Source organism: Rousettus aegyptiacus, unplaced genomic scaffold (genome assembly GCF_014176215.1).
Source record: "Rousettus aegyptiacus isolate mRouAeg1 unplaced genomic scaffold, mRouAeg1.p scaffold_m13_p_9, whole genome shotgun sequence".
In the NCBI taxonomy this organism is placed as follows: domain Eukaryota; kingdom Metazoa; phylum Chordata; class Mammalia; order Chiroptera; family Pteropodidae; genus Rousettus; species Rousettus aegyptiacus.
In genome coordinates, this window is record NW_023416312.1 from 27,597,536 (window position 1) to 27,623,087 (window position 25,552).

The window sequence follows — 25,552 nt, forward strand, 5'->3', positions numbered from 1 at the left end:
TGAATCAGCAGAGTGAATGAAGAAGAGGATCAAACCACCAGTATAGAGGATGAGGAAGCCAAGGACACTCAATCAGAATGGCAAGTAAAAAGAAGCCAAGAATATGATAATTTAAGGAGTTTGTAAGACAAAATTAAATGTAATAACATCTGTGTCATAAGGGTACCTGAAAGAGGAGAGGGAGAACAAGAATTCGAAAATCTATTTGAAGAAACGATGATGGAAAACTTTCATCTCCTGGTGAAGGAAATAAACATACAACCCCAGTAAGCTCAGAGAGTCTCAAGAAAGAGGAACCCAAAGAGGCCCACACCAAGACACATCATAATGAAAATGCCAAAGGTTAAAGACAAAGAGACAATCTTAAAAGCAGCAAGAGAAAAGCAGTTAATTATCTACAAGGGAGCTCCCATAAGACTGGCAGCTGATTTTTAAAAAGGAACTATGGAGACAGAAAGGCTTGTTGCCACATATTCAAAGTGATGAAAATCTAGGATCTACAACCAAGAATACTTTATCCAGCAAAACTATCATTTAGAGTCAAAGGACAAATAAAGAGCTTCCAAGACAAAAAGAAGATAAAAGAATTTATCAACACCAAGCCAGTATTACAGGAAATATCAGAGAGACTTCTTTAGGAAGGAAAAAACATGTATCAAAAACACAAATAAAGAATGGTAATGACTACATTCCTATCAACAAGTACCTCAAATGGAAAAGAATTAAGTGCTTCAACCAAAAGATAGGGCGGCTGAATGGATAAAAAACAAAACCCCTACATTTGCTGCCTGCAAGAAACTCACTTAAAATTTAAAGACACACACAAACCAAAAGGAAAAGGATGGAAAAAGATATTGCCTTGATGGACCTAGAGGGGATTGCACTGAATGAAGTAAGTCCAATAAAGACAAATACCACATGATTTCACATACATGTGGAATCTAAAGGATGAAATAACAACAACAACCAAAATGGAAACAAACTCATAGATAGAGAATATTTTGAGAGCTACTAAATGAGAGAGGGGTTGGGGGAAAGTTGGAAAAAGGCAGAGGGATTAAGAAATACAAATGGATAGTTAGAAAATAGTCATGGAGTTATAAAGTGTAGCTTAAGGAAAATAGTGAATAATGTAATAAAAATGGAAGAAGGAAGAAGGGTACTAGATTTAGTGGGATGATCACTTTGTGAATTATATAGATCTCTAATTACTATGCTGTACAACTGAAACTAATATATTATTGTATGCCAACTATAATTTTAAAAACTCATTGAATTGTACAATGTAAGTGTGAGCAACTAATTGTCTTATGTTTCAACAAAACTGAGGGGGATGGGAAACAAAGGAGCCAAGGAAAAATGGAAGAAAAAAATGGGCAGAGGACCTGAATAGGCATTTCTCCAAAGTGGATATACAGGTGTCCAATAGACATATGAAAAGATGCTCAGTGTCACTAATCATCAGAGAAATGCAAATTAAAACCACAATGAGTGAGATATCACCTTACTTTTACCAGAATGGCTAAGATCAATAAATCAAAAAACAAGTGCTAATAATGATTTAGAAGAAAGGGACCTCTTGCGCTCTTTTGGTGTATCACAAGTTGGTGCAGCCACTATGGAAAACTGTTTGGAGGTTCTTTGAAAGATTTAAAAAAAAAGAGAGAGAGAGAACTACCTTATGACCCACAATTCCACTTCTGGGTAATTATATGAAGAACATTAATTTGGAAAGATATATGAACCCCTAGGTTCACTGCAGATATGGAAGCAACCTGAGTGCTCATCAACAGAAGATTGGATAAAGAAGTTATGGTACATAAATCCAATGGAATATTATTCAGCCATGAAGAATGGAAATCTTACCATTTGCAATAACATGTATAGACCTAGAGAGTATTATGCTAAGTGAAATAAGTCAGAGATAGACAAATACCATATAATTTCACTTTTATGTGGAATCTAAGGAACAAAATAAATGAACAACAAAATGAAAACAGACTCATAGATACAGAGAAAAAATTGGTGATTGCTAGAGGGAAGGGGGCTTAGGGGGCTAGAAGAAAATGGTAGACAGATTAAGAAGCACATTTGGTAGTAGCAAAATAGTCAAAGGAATGTGAAGTACAGCATACTGAATATAGTCAATAATATTGTAATAACTATATAGGGTGTCAGATGGGTACTAGACTAGGGGGGAATCACTTTGTAAATTACATAAATGTCTAACCACCATGCTGTATACCTGAAACTAATATAAAATAATATTGAATGTCCATTTTAACTGAAAAATAAAAATTAAAAAACTTAAAATAATTTAATTTAATTTAAAAAATAATAAATAAATAAAAAGATCACCCTAGCTTCTGTATGGGTGGTTAATTATGCAGGGTCAAGTGTGGAAGTCAGGAGAGACACATTAAGGGCTTCTTGCAGTTATCCAAGCAAAATATGATGGTTCCTGAGATGAGGGGATGTTAGTGGAGATTGAGGAGTGGGCACACCCATGATATATCTTGGAGACAGAGCCAAAAAGAATAGCTAATGGTTTAGATGGGGCACAAGAGAGAAATCAAGGTTGATTCCTAGGTTTATAGCCTATGAAACTAGCCAATGATGGTGTCTTTTACTGAGAGGTGAACACTGGAAAAAGAGCAGGTTTGAAATACTTTATTTGTTCATCAAATGTTTTTGGAGCATCTACTATATGGTAGTGAAGGGGTCAAGAACATAACACAGTGGCATAAGGACTGTTTTCAGCTGAAGATTTTCTAAATTCCCTTAACTTCCTAAAAGCATAGCCTCCCAAAATAATTCAACTGTCATAAATACCCTTCCTCAAAGTTTCAAAACCAGGGAATATTGACTCTTACCACTGAAGAGAAGTCAGCATAAGTCAGCATCTAGATAAGAAATCACTTAAACAGACATTATCAAAAAACTATCATATCTCCCATCTATTCTCCTAAGTGCCTGTTTTTTCCTCAAAGTCATTTGTTCTCCCAGAAATACCTTTCTGCCCCTCTCCATCTCCTATTAAAATGGTGTACAAAAGTACTAATTCCTTGAGTCACAGCACTTGGCAAACTCCTGAGCATAGGTACTTAACTAACTCTGTTTTTTTTCCCTCTTGCTAATCTGTCTTTTGTCAGTTTAACTTGCAGGACCCTAATTATTTAACTTAAGAGGGTAGAGGAAAAGTTTATTTTCTTCCCAGAACTAGGTAGTATTTTGGTTACTTTGAACACAGAGCTGAGAGGCCCAGTCTCTGCCACAAGGGGCTCAGCAATGACAATACTATAGTTGTGTACGAGAGGCCATGAAAATACCATGAGGGACATCAAATGTCACCTCTGGAGAGAAGAGATGGAATCAGGGTGGGAATCCTGGAAGAGCTTAGGAGGATGAGAGAGAGTTAACCCAAGAAAGGAGCAGGAAAAAAGTGATTAAGGTAGCAAATGTAAATAAGCAGGAATGTAAGAAGGCTTGGCTCATGGAGTTAAGAATGCTGTGGGTGAAGGTAAGAGGAAGGGAGACACAAAAGAAGAATCTCGGAGGCAGAAAGGTCATCCAAGTGAAGGGCTTTGTAAGCACGTTGCATTGTTTGCCTTGTAGCATAACTGCTAAGGGGAGCCACTGAAGGGATTCCCAAAACCATACACATATTTAACTATTTCGTGACTTTACACATGGTGTTTCCTCAGCCTGGAACATTCTGCCCTGCTCCACCATCTCTTCCTGACAAAGTCCTACTTACTTTTCAAGGTCTTAATCATGTCTATTCCCTCTCTGTTGGGTTCCTCCCTGCCCACTAAACCATGGTTCACTACATCTCAAGAGCGGGGCATGGCCTTAACCACCCATTTCCCTGCCAAGCTGTGAGCTCCTTAAGGCTTGGATTCTCTCTTTCAGATTAGAGCCCAACCAGAAGCCTGGAGAATGTAGAATCTTCTCAGTAATTGGTTGAATTAAATACCTTTTAAATGTGAAAGAAGCTTGAAACCATAGAGGAAAGACAATATTCACACCCCCGGCAAGAAACCCTGTCTATACACAGAAAGCAGTGAGGAGTCATCAAACACTGTCCTCAAATGCCTCATATCAGCCTCGACCCAGGGAAATGAGAGATATTCTCCACTGAGCTCAAACATTCTAGCTTTTGTGCCATGGATCAGCGTCGACTGTTGGGCTCAAACCAGTGATATAGGCAGTTACCCACATAGGCTCAGCAGTCCAAGACCACCAACCTTTTTATATAGCACAAGAAATGGCATTTATTGAAAGGCTGATATGTTCTGCCAATGCAGACCCAGGCTGGCCCTAAACCAATGGCTAGAGGGGGAAGGTAAAAGTTTCCATGTCTCCTTTTCTGTTATTCTCTGCTGCACATATGGGATTTATTCTTAACAGGTTTAAATGTTACATTGAAAATAAACTCAAATGACCAAAATTTTTCATTGGACAATCCGTAATAAAGATAAAAGCCATATGCACTGAGGGAAGCACCAATAGACAACTCTACATTACTCTTGTGTTTAGAACTTCCTGAACGGAATTCTCAAGTGTTTTCTGAACAATTTAAAGAGCTCATCTGTCCATACTTGATTAGAACTGTCCAAAATAGGGTTACCATACTTCAATCAAAAAAATTGAAGAAAACAAAATTTCCTGGAAAAACAGAAACAAAATAAAACAAAATCACAATTGCATCTGATAGATTCGAATGACATGGAGCTTTCTTATTCTTGTACAGAATCCAGTATATATGAACATGTATAATATATTTTTATTATACATATATTACACACATATATAATTTCCCATTTATTTCACTATGGAATACCAGTCTAAGATCACAACCCCTCCAAAAAAAATACTAATGTAATGAAGAACCTTTTATGGTCATCTCTACTTTTATGGTCATCTTTATGATTGACCTCATAAAATAATGTGAGTTATATACATGCATGTACACACAGGCCAGATTCTCTACTTACATAATTCTATGGGAATTCACAGTTATATTCGTTGAGAATTTGGCTTCAGCTTCCCTTATAGAAATTCCCATCAACTAGCTTGAGATGAGGCTCCAAACATTGCCACAAAGCTTTGTAGGCTGAGAATCTGGCTGACAGAGCACAGAATAATGTCCATCTAAACGTCAGCTTGGATTTTGTCTCGCTTTCCAGAGCAGCTTATATGATGAAATGAGCAAATGCCTTTGGCCTCTGGAGCTCTATGAATCAGTGTGACCCAGTATATGAAGCCCCAGGCTGTCCATCCTGGAGGGGCACAGTCCTTTCCCATCCAACTCCCTGCCTGTTAATTGGGTGGGACTATTACCTGCCTCTCCCCTCTCCCTCTGAGCATTATCTGCTGTTTATGAAAATATGATTTGCAAATAGGACTCCCAGAAAATAGGCATTAAGAGCTGGAGTCTGCCGTTGGTTGCCAGGGAAAATGCATTTATTTGCTAAGTTAGCAAAGTGCCAATACCACTAATTGAATTTGTGCCAAAATATGCATTCTAAAAAATGTTGTTCTGTTCCATTCATTATTTATAGAACATCACCTAAGGGCAGTGCATGCTACAAGCCAAAAATCTCATCCTGCATTTTTTCCCCAGAAATCCATTGCAGGGAAGAGGAGAAGGGGGACGGAGGGAAACAATAAAATGAGATTTCTGGAAAAGCTAAAGTAACTTGCCTGGCATGTTTTGTCTGGACCAGTAATGCCCACAGGGTGACTTGATAATAATCTCCAAATGCAAGAAGACTGGAGAGCAGCTACTCTCTCTTGCCACTCAGGGCAGAAGAAGAAATGAACCTCCACTGTAGCATGAAAGATTTAGGCTACTCAGAAGGAAAAACTTCTTTAACAGGGAATATAATCAAGAGAAATTGACATCAGGGAAAGACTTTTAGATAAGGCAAGTGTTTCTTGTGTTACAGATAGTCTAAGGATAAATAGTCAATTCAATGTTTCCTCAAACCTAAGACAACAGACATCTCCAGAGGTCATTGCCATTACAGGAAAGTGTCTTGGTCCAGACAGTTTGTCATCACATTAGCAACATGGGTTTTGGTGTGAGAAACCTTGTTTTGAATGCTGCAGTTGGGCAAATTACTTGACCTCTCTGTGCCTGCTGAAGCATTCATCAAATGGGGATATTCAGTTATCCAACACCATGACTGCTCCAGGCATTGTTCTAATAGATGGGGCTACAGCAGTGGACACAATAGACCCAAAAAAAAACCTTGGCCATTCTAATGGGGAAGACAGATTTATTGTAATGATAAATATTAAATAAGTAAATAAATAAGTAAAATATACAGCATATCAGATGGTGGTAAATGCTGTGAAGATGAATTAAGCAGGGAAAGGGAAAGGGAGGAGGGCAGGAAAGTTTTCATTTTAAGTAGGGTGGTGAGCATACGTCATGAGATGATATCTTCTGAGGAAAGATTTGAAGGAAGTGAAAGAGTGAGCTAACAGTGTAGTGGGCTGAGTGGTGGCCTCCAAAAGGTTATGTACATGTCCTAATTCCTGGAACCTGTGAAAGCAACTTTATTTGGGAAAAGGGCCTTTGCGGATTTGATTAAGATAAAGATCTTGAGCTGAGATCATCCTGGATTATCTGGGTGGTCCTTATATCCAATGGAGAGACAAGGAAAGATAGACACAGCAGAGAAGGCCACCTAAGGATGGAGGGAGAAATTGCAGTAATGCAGCCACAAGCCAAGAAATGCCCGGAGTCACCAGAAGCTGGAAGAGGAAAGGAAAGATTCTCCTCTAGAGACTTCAGAGACATGGCCCTGGACTTCAGACTTCTGGCCTCCATAACTATTAGACAATCCATTCTTTTTGTTCTGAGCCACTGTTAAGGGTGTGGTTCTAGGCAAAGATATGCTAATGGCCAACTTCTGCTTCTGTAATCTGCTTGCTTGTCTGATGTTAACCAGGGTGTGCTTCTAGGCTTTATAAACTGCCTCTTTTGGGAGCTCAGGGCTGATCTCCTCTAACCCTATGTGGTAGAGAGTCAGTCGCCGGCTAGCTAATAAAGGCTCATAATTCATCTCGATTGGCTCCTTGGGTCTTAGAATTGATCGTGCCACAACCACCAAATTTGTGGTGTTTTTCATGGCAGCCCTGAGAAACTAATACAGATGGTATCTAAGGGAAAAGTGGTTAAGCAAAGAGAACAGCCAGGTACAAAGACTTTGAGACAGTTTTTTTCACCTGTCTGCTTGAGAAAAAGCAAGGAGGCCTGTGTCTTTTGAATGATGGAGTGAATGGGCTCTCTGCAGCTGAAGCAGACTCCAAAGGAGTTAATAGCTGAAGGCTCTCTGCTAATGGTACTTCCCACAGCTGGGTGGCACATCTCCACACCCAACAAAAGTGAGTCTAGTAAAAATGTCACTGTAAAAGAATGATAGTTTAAATCAAATTGATAAGAGTGGAAACAATGAGATTCTGAATAACTTCATGAAGGATAGAGACACTGGATTAATGGGAGGTTGGATGTGGGTTATAAGATAAAGATGGAGGTCAAGAATGGCTGAGCAACTACAAGAATGGAGTTGCCATCAACTGAAATGGGGAAGGCTGTATATGGGACAAGTTTTGGGGGAAAGATCATGAGTTTTGTTTGACAGGTTAGGTTTAAGATGCTTATGAAATATCCAATGCAGATACCAGATATATGACTGAAGGGAAGATATCTGATCTGGAGATATACATTTAGAAGAATTTTCTAATTTGTTTTTTAACTTAAAGCAAAAGTCTTCCTTTTTGTTGTACAGCTATATGAGTTTCTTTCCCCAGCTGTATTGAAATATAGGAAACAATTAGCTGTTCATATTTACATTGTACCACTAAATAAGTTTTTTAAATTATAGTTGGCATACAATAATGTATTAGTTTCAGTTGTATAGCTCAAGAGATCACCCTACTAAATCTAGTACTTTTCTTCCCCTTACATATTTATTACAACATTGTTGACTATTTTCCTTATGCTAAACTATATATCTCCATGACTGTTTTGTAACTATCTATTGACATGTCTTAATCCCTTTGCTTTTTTCACCATCCTCCACATCCTCTTCTGTCTAGTAGCCTTCGAAATATTCTATGTGTATGAGTTTGTTTCCTTTTTTGTTGTTATTGTTGTTTGTTTTACTCTTTAGATGCTGCATGTATGAGAAATCATGTAGTATTTGTCTTTCTCTGTCTGACTTACTTGATTTAGCATAATATCCTCTAGATCCATCAAGTCAATATCTTTTTCCATCCCCTTCCCTTTAGTCTGTGTGTGCCTTTTAATTTGAAGTGAGTCTCTTGTAGGCAGTATTTATAGAGGTCTTGTTTTCTCATCCATTCAGCTACTCTATCCTTTGGTTGGAGAACTTAATTCATTTCAATTTGAGGTAGTTTTTGATAGATATGAAGTTATTACCATTTTTATTCGTGACTTTGATACATGTTTTACATGTTTTTCCTTCTTAAAGAAGTCCCTCCAACATTTTCTATAATATTGGCTTGCTGATGATAAATTTCTTTAGCTTATATTTGTCTGGGAAGCTCTTGATCCTTCAACTCTAAAAATGATAGCTTTGCTAAATAAAGTATTTTTGGTTGTACATTCTATGTTTTCATCACTTTGAATACTTTGTGACAAGCCCTTCTGTCCTGAATAATTTCGTTTGAGAAATCAGCTGCCAGTCATATGGGTGTTCTCTAGTAGGTAACTAACTGCTTTTCTTTTGCTGCTTTTAAGATTGAATCTTTGTCTTTAACTGTTGGCATTTTTGTTGTGATATGTCTTAGTGTGGACCTCTTTGGGTTCCTCTTTCTTGGGACTCTCTGAGCTTCCTGGGGTTGTATGCTTATTTCCTTCACCATGTGATGAAAGTTTTCCATCATTGTTTCTTCAAATAGGTTTTCAAATTCTTGTTCTCCTTCTCCTCCTTCGGAGACCCATACGACATGGATGTTTATACACTTAATTTTGTCTCAAAGTCTCCTTAAATTATAATAATATTCTTGGCTTCTTTTTTCTTGCTGTTCTGATCGGGTGACCTTGACTTCCCAATCCTCTATGTTGATTGTTCAATCTTCTTCTTCCACTCTCTTAGATAAAGTGTTTTTCATTTCTGACTGGTTCCCTTTTATAATTTCCATTTCCATTTTTATGTTTTTTTTTATCTCTTGGTTAAAGTTCTTACTGAGTTCATCTGTACTTCCCCTAAGTTCATTGAGCATCTTTCTAACCAGTGTTTTGAACACAGCATATGTTAGATTGCTTGACTCCATTATTCCTGGATCTCTGTTCTGTTCTCTCATATAGTTTCTGCTTCTTTGTCTTCCCAGTTTTGCTGCCTTTCTGTGTCTGTTTCTATGTACTAAGCAAAGCTCCTAAATCATCTGCTCTTATCAGCATGCCTTTGTGTAGTAGATGTCCAGTGGCACAGTGCTTTGAGGGATTCAGCTGTAGACCAGTTTTAGCCCCAGCCTGTGCTGTGCTTATAGTCGCCTCAAGAAACCACGCAAGAAATCAAGTTGCATAGGACTCGCCAAGGACACAATTGGATGTGGCTTGGGTGGGACCATGATTTGGGGAGGCAGAGTTTCAGGGAATCCTCTTGGCAGAACAACCTCTGTTATCCTCTGCTATCAAACCCACCCCTCATTCTCACCCTTGGTAACCACTGATCTGTCCTCCAACTCTATAGTTTTGCTTTTCCCAGAATGTCATGTAAAAGCATACAGTATGTAGCATTGTGAATCTGGTTTCTTTGGCTCAGTATAATATATTTAAAATTCATCCCTGTTGGTCTACGGCCATGCCATCCTGAACAAGCCTGATCCCATCTGATCTCGGAAGCTAAGCAGGGTTGGGCCTGGTTAGTACTTGAATGAGTGACCACCTAGGAAGACCAGGTGTTATAGGCATAAAAAATAAAAAGTAAAAAATAAAGGATTATAAACTGACAAGGTCCTTGCAATCTGTGAGGTCAACCAAGGGTTGCCTCACTTAAAAAAAAAGATTCATTCCTGTCGTGTTTATCAATAGTCCATTACCTTTTATTGCTGAGTAGTATTCCACTAAACTGATGTACCATAGTTTGTTAACCCATTAACCCATTGAAGGACGTCTGGGTTGTCTCTCCTTATTAACAATTATATTAATGCTGATATAAACATACATTTTTTTGGTCATATGAACAAAAATGTTCAGTTTTCTTGAGCATGTAATGAGGAGTAGGATTTCTGGGTCATACAATAAATGTGTTTTTGCTTTATAAGAAACTGCCAAACTGTTTTTCAAAATGGCTGTACCATTTTGTTTCCACCAGCAATATCAGATTTTAAATTATTTTTAAATTTATTTTTTTAACCATTCTAATAGGTGTGTAATAGCATCTCATTGTGGTTTTCATTTGTCTTTCCCTAATGACTAATGATGTTCAATGTTTTATCATGTGCTTATTTTCCATCTAAATATCGTCTTTGGTGAGATTCATTAAAAGCTTTGCCTATTTTTATTTGGGTTCTTTGTTTTCTTATTGTTGAGTATGGAAAATTCTTTGTATAGTCTGTTTACAAGTCCTTTGTCAAATATGCGATTTGGAAAAATATTTTCCAAGTTGGTAGCTTATCTTTTTATTCTCTTAAAAGAGTTTTTGGCAAAGCAAAAGTTTTAAATTTTGATAAAGCCTAGTTTATCATTTTTTTTTATTTTACAGATCATGAGTTTGATTTCATATCTAAGAACTCATTGCCTAATTCAAGGTCACAAAGATATTCTGCTTCATCCCCTTTTAAAATTCTTATGGACTTATGTTTTACATTCAGGTCTAGGAACCATTTTGAGTTAATTTTTGTGTAAGGATTGAGGTATAGTCAAGGTATTTTTTTTTTTTTGCGTATTGGGTGGACAATTGTCCCAGCACAATTTGTTGAAGTGCTGTTCTTTTTTGGATTTGTACTTTTTTAACTCTTTTTTTTCTCTTAGTTTTTGGATTGAATAATATCTGTCTATTTGTAAGTTCACTCACTTTTTTCTTTAGCATTTCCATTTTGCTGTGATTTTTTTTTTAAATTAAGATGTTCTTAAATCTTAATTTTTTATAGTTTATTTTTAATCTTGAAAGTTTCTAACTTTCCATTCAAGAATGTTCACCCTTACTTCATGGAACATGATTATGATAACTGCTTTAAACTCTTTGCTAATTCTAACATTTAGAACACTGTGGTGTTAACATTTGTTTATTGTTCCTTCCCTTGAGAATTGGTCAGATTTTCTGGTTCTTTGTATGTTGAACCAATTTAGATTGCACACTGGATATACTGACTATTATGTTATAAGACTGAGTCCTATTGAAATCTTCTTGAGAATGGAATGTCAGTAGGTTGTTATTGTTTTAGTAGGAAATCAACATAGCTAGGTTAAAGCCACAGGTTTTGTCCCACTTTCTATGGCAGTGGTTCAAATATTATTTCAAGATTCAATGTCATTGTTTGTATTGTCCTAGTATGTGTGACACTCAGCAGTGTGTTTTGGACTTGGGAATGATTTATATTGTGATTCAGTTCCCAAAGATTTTACTTTGCTTCTTTGGGGTTTGTGCTGCTCATGCACAACTTGAGGGCGGGCCCAGGACTTAGAGGGATTCCCTTTTCCAACTCTCTTATCTCTGGAATGTTCTCCATATTCTCTGGCTCCTAAGGTACCCTTTTCCCAATTTATTTGGTCAGAAAAATGAATTCTTCTCAGGCTTTTATCCCCCTACACACACATCACTACTCTGTCATATATTTCCGTGTCACTGAAGCAGCAAGAAAAAAAAATAATGGGGATTCCTCCCACACTCTTTATAGACAGGGATCCCTTTTCCCAGTTCCACTAGTCAGAGAGACAAGGTTCAAGTGCTTACACTACCACTGACATTTCACCACAGCAGTGCAGATCTGCAGCTAGAGCTGGCCTCAGAGGGAAAAAAGGAAGAAAAAAGAAAATTCCTGCATATTCTCATCCTCAGAGGTTTGTTTCCCCAGTTCTCTGGCCAGAAACAGTAGGATTTTTATTGGAGATTTAAATGCCCACCCCCACTTCAAAGTTCTGTAACGTAGGTCTCTAGGCCACCATCACATCTAGTCAGGAAGCAAAAGAGGGATAAAAGAAACAGGAATCTCACTGGTACTGGTCATTCTTCTAGTTTTGACTACACACTCCCCTACTCCCAAAATCATCCACTTGTTATTGTTTACTTACCAGAGTCCCAAGGTAGTTTGTGTATTCTGTTCAGGTTTTCCGGTTATATCAGTGGGAGAGATAGAATAAATAAGCTTATCCTATCTTGGCTGGCCCTGGAAGTTCTGGAAATTTTAGACATGTATGCGTGCATGTGTGATATTTATATTTCAACCAGTTAGATTGGACAGTTATAATACTGAAACAATTATTCTGACTAAATAAAATCACCAAAGGAGTAGGTTTAGATAGAAAAGAGAAGAGGTCCAAGAACTGAAGTTTGGGGCACTCCAACAATTTGACGTCAAGGAAATGAGAAAGAATGAGAAGACCAGAGATAGGATGAAAAGTCAAAGATCAAGTGTCCTAGATGCCAAGAAGAGTATTCCAAGAAGGAGAGATGATCCACTGGGTCAAATGCTACCAATAAGTAATACAAAGACAGAGAATTTGCCTTTATATGATTCTGATGGCTGTGGGAGGAATTGAGATGCTAGATAGAACAGCTCAGCAAGTGTCCACAAAGTAAAAAGCATTATGAAGTTCCTGAGTGTCCCTCATCCCTCCTTTTGCCCATTTTGTCTCTTCACTTGGTATTTTCTCCTCTGCTTACCCACATTAGAAATCAACTTGAATCTCATCTGTTATCTGAAAACTTTCCTGAATATAGTACTCTAAATATCAGAGACTTCCCACCCCCTCTAGGGTCCCCTGACTCATGTGGCCTATGTTGCAGAACTACAGAAGGCAATGTGGCATGGCGACATTTGCCTAGTCTCCAGAGCAAGACTCCCTGAACTTGAATTCCAGATCTAGCACTTACTAGCTGGGTGAACTTAAGGAAGCTACTTTACCCCTCTGAGCCCCCATTTCCTCATCTTTAAAATCAAGATAAACACAACTACCACTGAAGAACCAAAGTGACTCCATCTTAGGTATAAGACTCCATCTTAAGCACAGGCCAGTTCCCGGAAAAGCTGCAGATAGCGAGACGATCACCCCACCCTAGACTCAGCCAATCAGAGCAACTACGGAAAGTAACTCTCCAAATTCCCCGCCTTGTTCCTTGGCGCCATCACCCAGCCAATCCTGCTAAGCGACAAGCTCGTTGTACCAATCCTGTAACGCCAAGACATTATTCCCCATGCTTACGATTTTTCCCTTCAAATACCCCTGAAGCCCCATGTTCAGGACCGCCTCCTACTCACTGCTGCGTCAGTGTGCGGACTGCGGTCCGGACTCGAGTCTGAAATAAACTCCCTCTTGCTCTTGCATCGGTGTCAGCTTCTTGGTGGTTCGTGGAGATATGAGTCGGGGCATAACACCACATCTGCATTTTCGTGAGGAATAAATTAGATCATATAAAAACCTTTGGGGTGCACAGATAGTGGTTCTTTCTATTTTTTTCTCCTGAACAACTTAGCATTGTTTCATATGCTAGTCTTATCTTACAATGACCTTTTAAGCTTTTTGCAGGAAGGGGGTTATGCCTCAGTATGCAATTTCTATTCACTAATGCATTGAGCATGTTAATGGGTTCCACAAGCTCTTGCTTGGCATCAGAAGTATCTTCCACCCCAGAGTATGAATTATAGCATGTCATAATGAAACACACAGCTGTAGTGTCTGGTTTGCAGGTGGCAAGCCATGAGGCATGCTTGGCCTGTTTGGGCTATCTCACAGAGAATTCCTGAAATGGAATATATTCCTATATAGGTATGCATCTGTCATCCAAGGAAAGCTTGACTCTTGTTTTTATGATGACAGTTATGAACTATGAAATTTGAGATAGCAAGGAAACAGAAGACATAAAGTAGGCAGATTAATAGAGAATTAACTAATTGCAGCAAAGCAAGCAGATTTGAAGGGATGACAAAACATGGTGGCTAAGGCATTATTATAATTGAACCCTAGTTTGTGTGCCTGACGCACAATAAGACTAATCACTACAGCATCGAGTATGTAACAAGGAAAGAGTTTATTTCAAGAGGCAGCCAAACAAGGAGATGGGGAGCAAGCCCAAATCTGCCTCCCCAATCCAGGGTTCTGGGCGGATTTTTAAGGAGTTAATGGAACAGGTATGGAAAACATTGGCAGGGCAAGTTTTAATTGGGGGAGCTTGGAACTTGACTATTTATGATACAGGGCTTCAGCACCAGCACCAGCTCTTCCTAGACAATAGACCCTTTGCTAAAGGGTTGTGGTAGTCAAGTTCTGGTTATGTCCTGGCGAGACAGGACATCACTTGTAAAATTCTTAATCTTTTAGTAGGAAATGAAACAGGACGTCTCTTGCAGAGTTGATCTTTTAAGTAAACTTAGTTAAGTTTTCTTCCCTCCTTCCTATGGAAAAAGGCCTTCTCCCTCAAATCCTGATAATTGCCCTGGCAACTCAGATCCTCTGGCTATTGATAAGGGTCATCGGCCCATTGTTAAGCAGAAATGGTGTTAAGTCAGCAGGGCCCTTAGATTCTGAGGAAGAGAGGACTTTAGGCCAAAGGTCATTTTTACTCTTTAAGAAATATATTAACCAAGCTTGTTTCCCTTTACTCATTTAATAGGCAAATCAATAATAAAAATTAATAGATATATAATTTAAATAATGAGTTTGCATCTTCTTTTCCTTGTCTAGGGCCTGTGGTGGCACTTCAGCAAGAAACCCAAGACCTCACCCTGACTGAGGCAGAAAAGGAAAGAGCTCCATGAAACCCCTGTAGGCAGGGACTATGGCCATTCTCAGCAGGAAGCAGATACAGAAGAAGAGACCTCCCATCCCTCAACATCCATACTAATAAGGGGGTTCATGACTCTTAGAAAAGAGTTAGGCAGGAAAGTTAGTTAGGGGGTTTCAGGTCTGCCTGCAAAGACACTGAGGTCATCCTATCCTAGAAGAGGTCCACCCTAATCCGCCCACAATTAAGCAAGCCAGAAGGCATTTTTTTAAACTCACACAAAGAAACCAGTAAGCAGAGAATTAGGTACCAGTTTAAGCCAGTCACTCATACCTGAGCAATGAAGACCCCAACGACCTTCAACTCACCTGAGCCTCATTATACCATCATTATAATATGATGTATATACTCAGAAGTTCATTAATATCATAACAGGCTGAATTCTGGGAACAAACATGCACAGAAAGCAAAATGATGAATCACTGAGTCCTATCAATCTTAGTTGTCAATAAAGGAAGCCCACCCCTTTAAGAAAAGTAACCACCCACAGCAGAAAGGGATAAAAATCCCCGAAGGCTTTGTTCCTAGGCCTTTTGAGCCACTCTTCTCTTGCTCAGGCTTGCTTCCACATCTGGAAGTGTACTTTCCTTTCTAATAAAACTTTTCTTTTCTACTGTATTTCAGTGTCTTGCGCAATTCTTTGTTTGAGGCATCAAAATCTTGGACATTGCACTGGGATAAGATCCCCACTCTCTGGTAACACTGGTCCTTTTGTCCCATGGAAGGGGGCTTGAGACTGATTCCAGGTGTAGCAGGAGATCAAAGTTCTCTCTTCTGTGAATGCTTCTACTGCATGACTTGTGGTTTTAGTCTGTTGTCTCTGAAAATCAACTCAGTATCTTGTTAGAAACAGGATAGGAGCATTCTAAGCTGGTTTTGTGGTTACATTATGAATGGCTGAAAAGAGTTCTGGGTAAACAATCAGATGAACTGGTTCTGATGTTAGTTTTGCCCCTACCACTTGGGTGGCTTTGACTGAGTCAATAAACCACCTCCAACTCCTCAATATACACACATTGATCACTTCTCCTCTGAAATAAGGAAACAAGGGCCTACATGCATTATCTCTGAGCTCCCTTTCAATTTAAAGACCCATTCATTCAACACACATTCATTAAAGTCTCCTATGTGTTTGGTACTGAAAAAGACACTGGGAATGCAGAGAAGAAAATTATGAGATGGCAGTAGTCATTGTTCTGAGGGTATATCATGAATATACTGACTTTTGAAGGGGAGTAAAATTTGCCACCACAAAATATATCTCTTTGGCATAAAGATTATTTTGAGCTGGTTGTTTAAAAGTAAAACAGTAGACTAGGGAAAAACTCTGAAAACCAAGTAGAAGTTACCCTTTTGTAAGAGACATTTACATTTATAAGGGATATCTCCATTTGTAAGGGTGTCTCCCTCTCTGTACCAGGAATTGAAGGATGACTAAATGTTTAGAAATTCTTATCAATTGAAAAGGCAACTGATTTAAATCCGCATTAACAACTTTACCCTCGTTTACTGTGCTTTGCCTGATAATTTCCCATACCTGGCTCTGCCCTCCTGCCAACATCTCTTTTTAATTAAATTTATTGGTGCAACATTGGTTAATAACATATAATTTTAAAGTGTACAGATTATAATTAAACATCTGTGTACCCTATTTTGTGCTCCCCACCGGAAGTCTAGTTTCTTTTCATTACCATATATTTGGCCCTTTTACCCACTTCACCCTCCCCCTACACTCTTTCTCTTCTGGTAACTAACCACTATTCTGTTATCTGTACCTATCAGTTTGTTTTTATGTGTTTTGTTAATTTGTTTCTTACTTTTGCAATATTATTTACAATAGCCAAGACATGAAAACTGTTGTGGTTCAATCAAATCTAAGACCCACAGAGCCAATTGAAATGAATTGTGAGCCTTTATTAGCCGGCCGGCGACTGACTCTCTACCATGCAGGGTTAGAGTAGATCAGTCCAGAGCTCCCAAAAGAGGCAGTTTATAAACCCTAGAACCACACCCTGGTTAACATTAAACAAGTAAGCAGATTACCGCACCCTGGTTAACATCAAACAAGTAAGAAGATTACAGAATCAGAAGTTGGCTGTCAGCATATCTTTGAGCAGATTACAGAAGCAGAGGAAATCCTTAATGCTGGCTTACTGGAAAATTTTCCACCCTTAACAAAAACAACCTAAATTCCCACTGAGGGATGATTGGATAAAGAAGTGAGACAAATATATATCCATATACACAATGGAATGCTACTCAGCAATATAAAAGATGAAATATTACCATTTGTGACATTGATAGATCTTGAAAGTATTATGCTAAGTAAAAAAATCAGATGGAAAAGGACAAAATCATGACTTCAACTGTATGTGGAATATAAAACATCTTTTATCTTTAGCTAGAAATTGTATTTAAGGTGATATCTTGGGCCATTTGGAGAGTTACTCTGTTTTCCTGGGTCTTCCCCATGTATACAAGAGATATATATATATTATTAAACTTCTGTTTATTTTTCTCCTTTTAATCTGTCTTTTATTAAAGGGAGAGGGGTCTTAGCCAAAAGCCTAAAAGGGTAGAAAGAAAATTTTTTTCTCTCCTTATGAAGCCATATATTATATTTTCTCAATTAATATAAGGAAACCAACAATCAGTCAAGATTGTTTCCTATTTAAACCATTGCTCTTATAATAACCAATTTCCTGCATGACTAATGCAAAACTGCAATGAATTTGATTCCTTCTGACCTATACTTCCTCTCACTTAGAGAAAACCACACTCCATGTTGAATTACCTCTGGAACACACCATCCTGTGTTTCTTGGGATTGTAAATGGTGACTTGTTAGCTTATACCCTGATTCCATTTTCTGAAAGCTGTTTATGGTTGTCCTATTAAGAGGTAGACTCCTTCAGGGAGACATTAACCTTTTTGGGGAGAAAATGAATTTATAGTAAACTTATTATATGTTTTGTTTCTGTACTACATCTGCCTCATCTCTGGATTGAAGAGAGCTTGGGTACATTGACAATTACTGTAATTTGTCATGAGCTAATTACCTGGTCAATTGCTCCCTTACTGAAATTAAGTGAGAACAATCAAACTAACCTTCTATTTAATGGAAAGTATTCCAAATGGTAGTTTCCTTCATGCTCAGAGATTCTGTATAGCCCAGATGATCATCTGATGTGGTGTGATACCCACAGCTGCCTAGACAGCACAACGCTGTTTTCCAAGGGCCCATCCACCTCCAAGCACTTCTCTTTGGCTGTGTGTGTATACGCACATACAGGGAGCCTGATTTTTTTTTTGGGGGGGGGGGGCGCCTAGGGCTGCTACAATAAATCAAAATCAGATGCACATCCCTCCTTCTACATTAATTTATTGTGGGGCTTTATTATTATTATTCACACAAAGAGAGGCTACATTTATTTTCCTGGGCAAGGAAAAGCAGGACTGGACATTTAAGTCTCCAGAACAGAAGTACTAAGGAAGAAGTACTAAGGAAGCCACACTGAGGGGCGGGGTGGGAGGGGGAGGGATGGAGGCTTTGAAGTCAGCAGCAAACGCAGGTAAGGCTTGCCTAGAGATTGATTCAGTTCATAGGAAAACAGCACATATCTTCACTCCTCAGACATACCACCTTGCTTTTCCTAGTCCATAAGGCCATTGCAAGTCTGAGACTTGGCATTGTTTTTTTTTTTTTCAATTTCAAAGTGACTACATTTCCAACTAGAAATCTATAGGGGTATAAAGTTTGTCTTTTATCTCAAGCCTGCCCCCAGTGAGTTGCAAATCTCCCTCATACCTCTCTCAGCAACTTTGTAAGACTGTATAAAATGGAAAAAAATTCAACATATTATTTTTTTCTAATCCCTATTTTTCCTAAAGCTCCTTAGATTTTACTTTGTTGTACTGGGAATTAGAAAGATTTTGAGGCTTTCTTATATTTCTGAAAGGAAAACTTTTGAGTATGCTGCTAATGACTAACCAGACTGTAAATATGTTAGCTTTCCTTCTCATTAGCACATAGTCTCAATTGTGAGTTTAGATTTCCCAAGAGGAAAGAGCCAAGTATCAGCATAGAGCATTCATGCCGGTTGGTTTAAGATGAGCTTACACAGCTCCTTGATACCTATACCAGAACTCTTCTGGGTACAGCAACACAGGAACATGCTTATAAAGGAAAACAAAATATTTTTAAAGTGAGTTGATTTATTTATCATAAATTAATATGCCTCTGTAGGGACTAGTTTTGTGACAAGTTGTATCATTTGTAGGACTAGTTGGGAGTCCATACACCACAGCTGTTCATTTTCTCAGGTGCTGCATACTCCCCATGAGATATTCTTCATCTACCATTAGCCCCATCCCTAATGGTATATATTAATTTATAACCGAGGGGAATTGAAAAACACACTATGTTTCACAGAAGCAAGGAGCTCTCAAAACCCTTTTAAAGTCATAATAAATTAAACTGCAAAGAATGACAGTATTTCTCTTGCACCATTTTTATAGTTATTGCTGCTATTTTTCTTACGCTGCCTTAATTAAGAAATGTCTTTGGGGGATTCATTTCTCTCAGGGAAGAAGCATAATTTTAAAAAATAGCTTTGTTTTATTTCTGTTGATAATAATACATGCTGTAGATTGACCAGATGGTAGAGAGAGGTGGGAAACTCTGGCTGAGAGTCTCGTTCCAGTTCTACCACATACTAACCAGGTGACTTGGGTGTTACTTTCCGGAAAATAAGAAGTAGGACTAGTCAATCTCTAGGGCCCTTTCCCTGGTTCTTTGGCCACCCTCAGGTTGATAACTAAGCAATCAAAATCACTGCCAGATTTGTGCACATCAATCATGAAACTCACTGAAATAGTTAAAATCTATGTTGGTTTTTAACAACTGAACTGAGTAGTCCATTCAGTATCGAGACTGATTATTTCACAGCTGGTTGTTATGACAACCAGAAGTATTGCTGCAAAAGACAAGGATTCAGTGGGGAGAAATGGACACAACCAGAAGCCCCTTTGCTATTGGAGCTTTAAAGGGGCTGAGTTGGCCCTGTGGATTTGTTCTCTCCAGCCCTGGGCCAATACTGGCCCCATTAGTCTTTCTCTGTAGTACAAGGTTTTAGGCTTACTCATTTTACAACAGCTTTGTATTTAATCTACAGAGCAACCCTGGTTGACTTGAAAAGCCCATTGGTGCAGCCAACCATAGTCTGCTCTTCAAGCTAATTATTTCTCTTTGTTTATAAAAATATCCATATGCTTAGTAAATTCTTATCCATGTACATTTTTATTTTCATTAATTTTATGCAACATAGCTTAAGCAATAATTCAATCTGTCTGGTTAAGAAGGGCATAGAATGCCCCTTTAAGGTTTTGCAATCACAAAAGATTTCCCCTCTTTAGTTCCTCTTAAAAAGGCATACTATTTTCCAGGTCGAAGAGAAATTACACAGCAATTATTCCAGCCAAGCTCTCCTTCAACAGGCCACACTCCACCAAGCAGGACGTTGGCCCTGTCACCACTTACAGTATCACTAGATGGTGGAACCATCTTTGCCAGTCAGAAATATTTCCTAACCACAGCAGTTCTGTTTGGTCATGGGTTTATGCAGTTCCTGGCACAGGGGCCTTTTCCTCCTCTGCCAGGTTTCTTTCAGACTTGCTACAGCCCAGTTTCAACTCTGGCTTGGAAGCCAACCCACAAAACTACCTTTCCAATTGTTCCTTTTGGCCAAGAGAATCTCATCCAATTTTCAGTGAAGGACTCAGTCAAAGGCATTGTTGTTCTGGAAGCTGGTACCCCAGTGGGATAGGATGTTACCAACATGTCTCCCTCATCTACATTAGCCCTGGGGACCATTAGGGGACTTTGAGTTCCCACATCCCCATAAGCAGGCATTGAGGGTCTAGGGTGCCACTGAACAACATTACAGGGAATAATTATGGGGTTCTGAAACTCCTGACTTATAAAGACCCTGGTCAAGCTGACTGTTAAAATAAAAAAGATTTTCAAGCAACAGCAAATAATAATAATATGGATTAGGTCTCAGACTACACAAACTAATTTGGGATTTTAGACTACTTAGCAGGAAACTTCCTATCCATCTTCCCAGACTCTATCCTTCTCCCTTGTCCACATGTAGCGTTCCCTTCCTCAGGAAGTAATTTCTGTAAAAAGCTTTTATTGCCCAGTTTATAGGGACTTCATTCTCAGATTTACAATACTTCTCAGGCTCCATACACATAAGCCATGGGATCTTGATTTCTGAAGAGGGAGTAGCTGCTGACATTTTCTAAAGAAGGCATCAGATTTGGCCAATGCCTCAGTTTCTTTAGGAGAAGACATGGCCCTGGAATGGAGAAAATGATAATGCTCAAGATGCCATGTGGTAAGTGGTGGCTGAACCTCATATGAACATCTCCATCCCTGCCCCTGTCATTACTACTCTCATTTGCTTGATAATGAGATGTGAGATATCAAGCCAAAATATTTATTAAGCACATTCTGCATATAGAAGACAGTCCGAGCCAAAAAGAAGGAGAAAAAGGAAATCAAAACTGATAGCTCAGTCCTTTATTGTCTCTCATTAGGGCTCTCACTATAGCCTGATAACTGGTCTCCATGTTGCCAGCTTCTTCAATCTCTAATCCGGTGGTTCTCAAATTTTAAAGACATCAGATTTACCTGCACAGCTTATTAAAACACAGGTTTCTGGGCTATTCTCTCAGACTGTGATGTAGTGGGTCTGGAGTGGAGGCAAGAATTTTCATTATTAAAATTTTCTAGGTAATGCTTATGTTCATGGTGCAGGGACTACACTTTGAGAACCACTGCTCTAATCCATTCTCCTCTCTGTTTCCGGTATGATTCCCTAGCATAGTAGTCACCTATGGTGATCAAGTACTCACCAGCCAGTACCATAAAATAGTCTCACCTCAATATGGCATTTAGGGCCTCCTCAATGTCATCCCAACTGGTATGTGCAGCCACAACCTCATACACCCTATGTTCTAGCTCTAAAATTTGATTCCCTCAGAAGCAAATCCTGAGATAAAGATTTGTAGGGTAATGCCAAGAAGCAATAATATAAGATAGTAAATGAGATATGGAGAGAAAGGAAATCAATACAGGTTGAGTTAATGAGAAGATCACTGCTGTTGGCAACTGGGGCTCAGTATCACTGCGGGCCTCTGGAGGACTACAGTGAATACACCTCAGAGTTATCCTGCCTGAGGATTAAGGGATCTGGGTCTCATCCACCAATTTCTGTCAGTCACTGGTTGAGGGCTACTTTTAGACCTATTAACTGCCCATCATTTCAGTGTGCCTCTGTACAAGTCTAACTCACTCCAGAAACCAGAGAAAGCCCTCAGACAGAGCTTTAAGTCCTTGAAGGAGGAAGCCATCATGTCAAAATACATGGGAATAGTGAGTGCTAAGGATTCCTTGATGGAATACCATCAGCTTCTGCTCTACAAGCCCACTCATGCTGTTAAAACCAAGCTCTTTCACACATTTGCTCTTCAGCATGGAAGGACCCAAACCTGCCTTCTTCTGCACTGGCTCTCTGGAAGACAGAGCTTTGGACTGGGCTGAGGTGATTCCTTGAGGTTTGGGTGGGCAACAGCCTGGGTGATCCTTGGCTCAACACATGGAAATTTGTGTGACCAGATGAAGTTAAGGATCCCAGGGGCAGGTGGTGAGTAGAAACAGCAACACCAAGAAAGGACCCCGAGTACTAGGGAAAGATGCTGGAGGGAGGAGTGGTGGCTTGGGGTACTGACAAAGTAGCTAAGGGAGTGTCTGCTGGTGCAATCGTTTGAAGTCATTATTTGGAACAAATTTTAAGTCCACTTGCCTTCTTTAAGTCTGGTGATTATGAAATATACTGGAATATAAGATAAAATAGTAGAATTAGATCATCCTATTGCCCAAATGGGAAGTCTTAAAGAATGTAGGCTATAAACGAAAGGCCTGCACATCACTCATGAGTGTGGTCACTACAACTGTACTGACACTTAGGCGAAGTGCTGCCCCTCCCAAGTGCTGTTAGAAACCCCCTCCTTCTCAGTCAGTCTTTGCCTCAGGCACTGAGCCTCAGAAATGGTCACATATGCATGAACTTTGCAAGGCATAAGAAAACATAATTTACTTGACATGATTTGGGGAGAAAAAAATCCGAAATATATTAAATGTCACTCAACAACATTATTTAGAAAGAATAAAATCAGAGACACTTAATTGCCCATGATGGCTATTTATATAATGCACCACTAGAGTGAAGGGATGCTGGCTGCTCTTGAAATAGTTTAAATTTAACCCAGAAGGCAACCAGTGGGGCCAGTAAATACACATAATATGGGAGGTGATTTTTTTCTCTATTAAAGTTCAGCTATTGAGAAGGTAAGGAAACAAGAAAAGGCCCTTAGTTTAGAAACCTCAAGTAAGACTGAAGAGTGGGAACACCTTGTCCCCTTTCTTATCTCATTCTCCTCTTTGATATCCTTCTCTCAGATGCCAATGTCCTAAGGATCACCCACTAAGTGTCTCAAACTCAGCTGGGCAATGACTCCTGATCCAGAACAATCCTTTCTTTCCTCCACATAAACCAAAACGTATCTGTGCTATGTCTTAACCTTCAAAAGTTTGCTATGTGATTAATTAGCTGTTGTTTATAATCTAATAAACAAATTCCTATAAAGAGTCAAGAAGTAATGGTGGTATGAGGATAACCCATCAATTTCCCATTTCAATCTGTGTATCACAGAGGAAGGTCTTGTTTTTCTTAATGGAGCTTGTTAGTGTGAACACTAAAATTGAAGTGAATAAAATACACACGAATAAAAACATAATGTTTTAAGGATTCTAGTAGTTCCCAAAGAAAATGTGATAGGATGAATAGGTTCAGTTGCTAAATCATTTTGTTCACAGTGTTAAAATTAGAGGACCCTTTTTAGACAGAGAAATGAGAAAGGTCTATATTCACATTCTTACAAATGTATAGGCTTGTGTAATTTTCTCAAAAATAAAAAGTCTAAGGGAGTTACCTTAGAATTTTCAGTTCTAATAAATTAAAAATAAATTTATATCTTTTCCTTGTAGAATGTGAGTTCTAGTATCCATTTCTCAAATGATTCTTTTAGTCAGTATACCTAGAATGCTACTGGACTCTTTAAGTCTTCAGGTAACTTTGTTTTTATTCACTGCCAGGAAATACGAATTCTTCTCAGAGTAAAATATAGCCAAAACAGCCACACAAAAGACACTAACCAGATGGTGCTGATGGTATGGAAGGCTCAGCCCAGGTTCTCCAAAGAGGGTTTATACCCACTTTCAAGTGACCTTTACAACAAAACAAACAAAGCAAACAATAACAACATATTCTTTCGCTCCTGAAGAAGATGTTGCAGCTAACATTGTCAAGTAGGATTAGTTTTGGGAACGGAAGGAAAACTAAGTTAAACTAGGAGTACCTGAAGTGTACCAGGTGGTATACTAAGGTACTTTTGTAGATCTTTATTCCCTTTACTTGTTGCAAACATTTGTAAGATCGGTATTGTAATTCTCTACTTCTCAAAGACAAACCTAAAAAACTTATTTACCACCTAAATTAAGTGGTAGAACTAAAACTGGCTCCATGACCCATGCTATTACCTCTACATTAGTTGTTCTCAGGGTATGAGTCTCCAAACCAGCAGCAGCAGCATCACCTAGGAACTTGTCAGAAATGCACATTCTCAGGCCTTTCTCCAGATCTACTGCATGAGAAACGCAATTTCAGAAGCTCAGAAATTTGTGTCTTAACAAGCCCTCCAGGTGATGCTGATGCTTCTTAAAGTTTCAGAAACCTTGTCCTGAATCACAAATTCACCATGATCATATCCAAGGATGTGTTAACCACAACTTGGCCCCTACCAGGGGTATTTATTCATTACAAGCCCAGATACAAGCTCACTCCTCTGTAACCACCCTCTTCTTAGCCTGAATAGCTGCCATCGTCTATACAACCCTTTTGCCAATTTATCATATATGTCTTTTGACAACTCTTCCACTGGGGCCTAAAAGTTAGACCTTTGCAGTGATTTCATTTTTCACATTTGTTTTCCACTTAACAGTGCCTGACAACAGTGACTTGAATAAAGCAACGACCTTCATAATTATTCATTTCCATGATGAATGGATATATCAGAAGCTCTAACAATTGCTTTGTATACCACAAGAATATTGGAATATTCTTTGGTATGGAGAGCACCTATTAAATAAAATGCTGATAAATGAGAATACTTCCTCATCAAGGCCAGTGCTTCTTAAATTCTAATGTGCACACAAACTATCTGAGAATTTTGTTAAAAAGCAGATTTCGTTCAGGAATCTAAATTCCTGTAAGCTCCCAGGTGACATCCATGTTGCTGGTCCAGAAATCACACTTTGAGTAGCGTGGTTAGAGGGCTCATGATTTCAAAGGGTCTGACAACTGTAACACAAGAAGAATAGTTGAGGTGGGGACCTATGTGGCTGGCTCTGGATATCTGAAGGTAAGAAGTAGTACATTCACC

General features: G+C 38.8%; 1 pseudogene; it reads left to right on the forward strand.

The window, feature by feature from the left end:
* The first annotated feature begins 9,832 nt into the window (after nucleotides 1-9,832).
* Nucleotides 9,833-9,951, forward strand: LOC118608072 (annotated as a pseudogene).
* Nucleotides 9,952-25,552: the final 15,601 nt, after the last annotated feature.